This window comes from Meleagris gallopavo, chromosome 1 (assembly GCF_000146605.3).
Source record: "Meleagris gallopavo isolate NT-WF06-2002-E0010 breed Aviagen turkey brand Nicholas breeding stock chromosome 1, Turkey_5.1, whole genome shotgun sequence".
NCBI lineage: Eukaryota > Metazoa > Chordata > Aves > Galliformes > Phasianidae > Meleagris > Meleagris gallopavo.
The window spans coordinates 38,525,205-38,533,020 of NC_015011.2; positions in this window are offsets into that span (position 1 = coordinate 38,525,205).

A 7,816-nucleotide genomic window follows, 5' to 3' on the forward strand; every position below is an offset into this window, starting at 1 on the left:
TAATATGAGACCCAGAAGGAATCATCTTCCATGTTGCAGCTGGAGTAGGGGAGTGCTGAACTATAGCAAACTACTCCCTTCCAACTTACCTTTTCCATTTTCCCCCTGAGTTTGAGGTCTGGACCCTCTTACATGATTCCTTTCTTTCTTATGACCAGATGGTAAGCCAGTTCAAGAAATTGAGCCAACAGAAAGTGAATCCAAGAGAGGAAAGCAGAGTAATTATTTTGGATAGCTCAGGTTGCTGGACTTGCTCATAACCTGCTCATCTGAGTGTGAGTGCCAGCGCCAAGGAAGAAATGTGATGGTGTGGCCAAGGGCAGGAAGCTGCAAGCCTTCATTTTGGTATTGCTGTGTGCAGTAGGTAGTGACTTTCTATACAAGTTGAGCTAAAAGCAGTCAGAATTAAGTGTTCTAACAGAAACAATTGTTCTTCTCTTGTTCTAAATCTGCATGTAACCCTTCCTCCATATAGCTTTCTTTAGATACTGAAAGGCCACTATCAGGTCTCTCTGGAGCCTTCTCTTCTCTAGAATGAGCAACACCAGCTCTCTCAACCTGTCCTTGCTGGGGAGGTACTTCATCCCTTGGATTATTTTTTCTGACCCTCTTCTGGATGCAGCACTGTTTTGTGAATGTCAGATGTTTATTGTGCTGCTAATATCAACAAATTGCAGTGGCCTTGTCAGAAACTCTCATGTCCATATCTTAGTTGGACTTGAAACTTCTCATGAATAATTGTTAGTGGACAGGTTTAAAATCAATGTGAGATGTAGAAGAGTATTTTAGATATACATCAGAACCTTATAATTTAGCAGTCAACGTTTTCTTAACATTGCAGTTGTGTTGCATGTAACCATTACCTGTATGATCAGGACTTTGTTTCCAATCGAACTTGTGAAACTAACGCAGATGTCTTGGATTAGAGAAGGAACAATGTTACGGAGGAGCAGAGAGGACAAAAGATGGACCTCTTGTGGGTGTACATAGGAGTGAGTAATTCTATATTACAGCGTAAGACTTTTTTTTCCCCTTGAACAGAGAAATCTAGAAAATCATTCAGAAAATCATTTGAGACTACTGAACTGGATTATCCTACTACTGTTGTTTCACCTGGGAGAACCTGTAATTTTGAGATCTCTTATCACAGCTGGGCACCCTTTATTATAAGGAATTAATGCTCTTCACTGAGAAACTTATGAGTTTTGTATGACATCTGAGTGCCTGGCAAATACATATAAGTATTATGTGCCAAATTGAAGGTGTGATCTCTTCACTCCATCCATGTGGTAAGTTCATAACTCCTTTGCAAGTCAGGTCCACTGGTGTATCATAGAATCATAAAATGGCTTGAGTTGGAAGGGACCTCAAAGATCATCTAGTTCAAACCCTACTGCCATGGGCAGGATTGCCAGCCACTAGATAAGACTGACCAGGAATCCATCAAGACTGACCTTAAATGTCTCCAGGGATGGGGCATCCTCAATTTCTCCGGGCAGCCTGTTCCAGTACCTTATCACCCTCTGAGTGAAGTATTTCTTCCTAGCATCAAACCTAAATCTCTCATTTTTTTTTTAGTTTAAATCCATTCTCCCTTGTCCTCTCACTATCTACCTGCATAAAAGGTTGTCCTGTAAGCTCCTTTCAAGTATTGGAAGGCCACAGTGAGGTCTCCTTGGAGCCTTCTCCAAGCTAAACAATCCCAGGTACCTCAACCTTTCATCATAGGAGAGGTGCTCTTGTGCTCTGATCATCTTCCTCTGGCCTCCAGGCCTTCCTCTGGACCTGCTCCAATAGGTCCTTATCCTTCCTGTACTGGAGGTCCTAGGCCTGGATACTGTACTCCAGATGGAGTCTCACAAGGACAGAGCAGAGGGGGACAGTCCCCTTCCTCTCCCCTCTGGCCACCTCTCTTCTGATGCATCCTGGGATGATGTTGGCCATCATCCCTGTGCAGCAAAAGCACTGCTGGCTCGTATCCAGCTTTAGGTATCCAGTTTTGCTTGCAAATAAGACACTGCAACTCTACTGATCTGTATTTATTCCTACATTAAGTGGCCTTTTGAAGACCATCTGCTGAATTCATTACAGCTTTGGGAACACTCTAGATTTGAGTCCCAGTTCAAGGACTGTTCCATGTAGATTTATCTCAGTGTTGGAGCATTTAACAAATAGAGTGACATAAACTTTGCAAATACCTATCAGAGCATGTGACCCCTGGTATAACAGATAGCTATTTTTAGAACATGTATTTATTTCCTCTTTGCTAGTAGAACAGACAGCTTTGCCAATGTTGAGCAAGTCTTGTTCTGATAAAACTGGGAATGGAGGTGTTTTCAGCTATATTATTCCCCTGAAGCTGGAAGTTAACTAATAATGTAAAAAGTTTTCAGCTCTCTAACATCCATACTGAAATTAAAGGCAGGTTTTAAACTTTTAAAACATTTTGTTGAATAGTTACTGCAAATTACTGAATAAAAACTATCAGGTTTTGTATGCAGTTATTTATTTATTTATTTTTAGATCGTCTTGAAAATTGTCAAGTCTGACAGATCTGATGCAGGTATTTGTGGCTTAGGGCACTGCCAGCCAGTAATTTATTAAGCTAAGCTGTTTCCTATAGCATTTTGTCCTTCCTTAAACAAACTTTTGATCATGTTACCTATCAGGAATCTTGGTGGAGTTATTGGTTGCATGGCAGTGAAAGCTGTGAGTCTAATAAAGTTTCTAACAAAACTAACAGGAAAAGAGCAAAAGAAGTGCTGCTTCTAGGAAGAGCCATTTGAAGTCTTCCATATTCTTGCTTATTTCGTTGTTATTGTGTTTGTGTTAGTACCTATAGTTTGAGTGAAGCAATAATTTAGACTCGAAGAGTCTGAAAGAGGGGAAACCATAAATGTGTACTGAGTGAGTAAAGTGGTGGGTTGGGTTTTTTGTTTGTTTTTTTAGTTTTACTTTGATGGTTTTTTTTTATTATTATTTTATTTTTTTAGGATTCCCTCTCTCTCCCTCAAGTATTTTCATGCTGAATGTTTCTCTTCCATCTGTGGAGGAAATGTAGAAGTTTTGAATAAAAATTGTCAGGCTTCATAACACTGACAAAGGAAATGTGTGATGTAACATAGCCTAGGGCATAAGAGGTGATTGAAAACTGCTTGTGGTTTTGCTTTGTCTGTATAGCTTTTGGTGCTTTGCTGTTAGTACAGTGCTTTTTATCTCTTGGACTATTTGACTGAGTGCTTGCATTGAGAGTGGTTTTTTTAATGGAAGATGGTTTGTGTTTATCTTATTCTGTTTGGACAGCAGATCTCAGAAAGTGGATGAGAACAGTACACTGGTGGCAGTGATTGATTTGAGACTTAAGATTCTCTTGTCATTATTTCTGGTTTAACAAAAAATGTTCTTGAAGATTGCTCCCCTTCCTTTATTCCCTCCCTCCAACCCATACCCCCCCTCCACCTTAGACGTGGGAGAAAACAGGCTATGTAAATCCAAACTGGAGCTTGAGTTGTGCTTGCCAAAGAACGTGCTTTTCAGGCAGTAGTGGAAGGACTTCAAGGAATGGTTCAGGATAAAGCCCTCCACATCAGGCACATTGAGCTACTGGTGAATGCCCTATTTCGTGGTGGTTTATTTTCACCTTGAGTGTGAAGTTATTTCTGTGCAGAGCAGCAGAAGAGCTGTCACCCAAGCACTGCATAAATTCTGTTCCAAGGATTTATGCCTTGAGCTTAGCGATGTATTTATTTTTCATCAGTGTTTTAAGATTGATAGACTTCTAAGAATAGGTTGGTATGCAGAAATAATGAAAATTAAAACCTCCCTTCCAGTCTGTAGTCTGTTACTCCTTTTATTCACTTTGTCAGTAGTACCAGGCTCAAAGACCGCACTTTAAAATTTGAGGGAGATTTGGAAACAGAATTGTTCTTTTGTATCCTCTCCTTTCTTCTTTTCTTTATTTCATTGTCATTTATATTTTTTTCATCGGTAAAATGTGGTTTCTAAAGCATTGTTAATAATGATGATAATGCTGCTCGTTAAAACATTTTGTTCCACTTACACTGAGCTGAAATGGGTTATAGGAGGAGATGGTAACTAAAAACATCTAATTACCATCGATGCTTCTGTTTTCTGTCACAAGGAGGATGAAGACCAAGCCAAAATGTAATGATATCTTCTCTCTCTGTGAAGTCCTGGGAGGTCTAGTTTCAAGGTTCAGTTGAAGACAAGTGTTGTTATACCTGGTATCAATTATTAGCTATTATAACATGTAAAACTGCCCGAGAATTAATTTATAGCTACTGTGTGGTTTCAGATGGTAGATTTTTAGCTCAATGAACAATGTTTAAAATCTTAATAGGCCAGTTTTTTTAATGAGCTGACTTGATAGTGGCTTTTTCTCATGGCAACTATAACACTTTATGTTAAGTACTGTGCAAGCTTATGTGTATATTTATGATTTAGATTACAAAAAAATCAGCACTGCAGCTGCTGAGGATTGTATAGAATTCATAGAATCATAAAATTACTCAGTTTGGAAAAGATCTTGAAGATCATTAAGTCCAACTGCAACCTAACCAAACTTCTCTAACTGTAACAACCCTCTGTTAAATCATGTCCCTGAGCACCGCATCCAAATGGCTTTAAACACATCCAGGGATAGTGACTTAACCACCTCCCTGGGGAGCCTATTCCAGTGCTTAACAACTCTTTCTGTATAGAAGTGTTTCCTGATATCCAACCTAAACTTAACCTGGTGCAACTTGAGGCCATTTCCCCTCATCCTGTCACCAGTGAGAAGAGACCAACCCCAGTGCAAACTTTAGGACCTTTTTATAAGGAGGGGAAGCTACTCATGTGTGGATCAAAGAGACAAGAGACCTTTCTTGTTAAAGAAAAATAAGTTTCCTCAAAAGCCAACCTCTTCTGAATAAAGAAAATCCTGTGGAATTTCCTATTGCCATTACCGTAAAAACAGTGGATGGCTTAGCCCTGGCAGAGGTGACAGAAACCAGAGGTGCCAGTTATGTCAGAGGGGTGAGAAGAGTGAAAAGGTAGAAAGACAGTACTCTTCAGACAGCAGTTAACAGTCTCCATATTCTGGTGTTCTCTGTTAGGCTCCTCCTTTAACATGAACTCTACTGAAATAGGCAGGCTGTTTTTTGAAATATAAGACAGCTTGAAAAGACTGTATTGATGCTGTTTCCACTTGCATAAACTAAAGTCTTCTATCTCAGGCTTACATTTCAGCCCTGAAGGAAAAAAGGGCGGTTATAGTTTTAGTTGGGTTCTCAGTTCAGACTATTATTGTGAGGTTTTTTTTTACTGCACTACAGAGGAAAGTTTTTCTCTTGTAACACTTGAGATATTTCAACTCCATCTTGAAGTCATATGAGGCATAACACTTTTCAGATGTGTGAAGCATATTGCTTATCCTCCTGATGAAAGGAAGAAGAAAGACTGTCATAATGACACTCATTATAATATGATGATTTTTGAGATTGTAATGTGAGTGGCAAGAAGGTAGAAGAACTGTGAATCTTCAAAATGTAGACTTTTTCTCAGAATTGTTTATCAAGAAGGTCCTGACAATGATCACTTAGTCTTTGATTTAACAAAGACTTGATTCCAAAGAAAAATACATCCTAAAATACATCCATTTTCATGGAGGACTGACTTATTTGGGGAGGGGAAAAAGAAAAGTGTTGGTTTTCTGTTTTTTGCAACTTAAATTAGGTTTTCATACTCAAATTATAATTCTTTGACACGATTTATGGACTCAGTTGTTTTAATAGTGTAGCTTAATGGTTAAGCATTATATCAATATTTAGGAAGAAAATCTAAGCTTTAATAAAGGCTGTATGCTACTATTAGTGTTTATTGAAGTAACACAAATGATCAGAATAGGAGATAACTTAGGCATTGTATAAAGTGATCAAAATATATGCTTGTTTCTCTAGAAAAAGTAACTTATGGAGAATTGCTTTATTTGTCTTGACTGGCTGTTTTCCCTTTTGCAGAAGATCTGACATGCTTTAGAGTTATCTTCTCTACTTTAGTTTTCATTTATTATTTGAAATTGTATTTTTAAAAAAGTTACTGGTCGGAATAACTTTTTGACAACATTGATTCTTCTTGGTTTCACTTCTGTGTAGGTTTTAGAAAATGGCAATCAACTTGTTTAAAGAAAAATATGAAGAAAACCTTTCAAAAGCTAAGACAGCAGCAGGATATTAATGCCTGTGGATGATTAGCAATCAGCTTGGAGAAGTACCAAATGCATCACAAAGCTCATTTACGAGGGGAGGAGGGGAAGGAAGCTCTACAATAAAACACTTGATATGCACACCCCACAGTGTTACCCGAAATGTATTATGAGATATAAACATCTCTTCCAATCTTTCTGCCCAAGCCTGATTTTCTTTTTGAACGCGTAATAAAGGAGCAGAATAATTAAAACTTACAGCACAAAAGATTAAGCAACACAGGATTCTAGATTAGTTCCAGTTGTTCCAATTTCAACATCAATAAGCTGGAGTAGTACCTAACAGTTCCAGTGATGAAGTATACTCTCTGAAAATCATAACAGAATTATCCACATAAGAAAACATTAAACTAGAGATAATTCTGGTTGCTATTTTTCACTGTGGTTCAGAATGCTAATACTTGGGTTGGTGATAGAATACCAGAGTGGTATAGTGATGCTGAGGGGTTTGCTAAGCTGTTTACGTGTATGGTCATGTTTTTTTTTCCCTTCTTTGTCAAAGAACTTTTATTCATGCTCTTACACTAATCAAGAAGCGCTTTTTAGAACAATTATGCCATCTACAGAATTGTGTGTAATTATGAAGTGCATTAATCAGCTGTTCTAATCTGCCTGATTAGTAATTTTTAGTCATGGGCAAAATGGAACAAAACACAGATATATTGAAAATAAAAATTGAACTTCATGTTTTGGATTGTGTTCAAGTGTATGGAAAGAAACAAGTGCACAGTGATTTGCACAGTTTTTAAATGAGCAATTCATGTAAAGATGGCCGTGTCAACCAATCCTCTGGGTGCTTCACTGTTGTTTGCATTGTAGTGTCAGTACTGAAATAACCTTCTAAAGTGGTGCCTCAATGTGTTTGAGCAAGTTTCCTGTTTTGGTGGGCTTAATGTGTTTATTTATTAATTGATTGGTAATCAATCAAGATTAAACCTTCTAAGAAAAAAACTTGTATTAGCCATTTTAAACATCCAGTTTGAGTCACCTTGGCCTCTTCTACAGCTTTTACAGCTGTACAGCCATTAAGTACGAATAGAGAGAATCATTTTAGTGTTTTTTTTTTGTTTGTTTGTTTTAAGGAAACTGTAATTATTTATTTCTGATTTTTTTTTGTGTGTGTGTTCCCTTAATCATTATCACCAAGACAGAGATATAAGTAAAATGTTGTATATTGGTTACTGATTATAATACTTTGTTCTGATGGTAGCAAATACTTCATACTCCATTTATTCTTTTTCTTATGAACTTTCTGAAAGTAGAACTTAGCCTAATCCATTGTGTCTAATCTTTTTCTAACAGAGAATTAACAGACACTGAACACAAACGATCATTACAGTTCATGTATCTAATGAAGATATGTTTTATTTATGTGATGCTATAAACTTCTTGAATTTTGCCGTTTTCTGAACGGACAGTAAATATCTTTATTTAGCTATAACTACATACCATTCCAGAACTAATATGTCTAGTCATGACATTAATTACGAAGTTTTTTGCCCAGTCTGAAATGTCATTCTTTAGCTTACATTCTCAAAGTTCCCTAAAAAA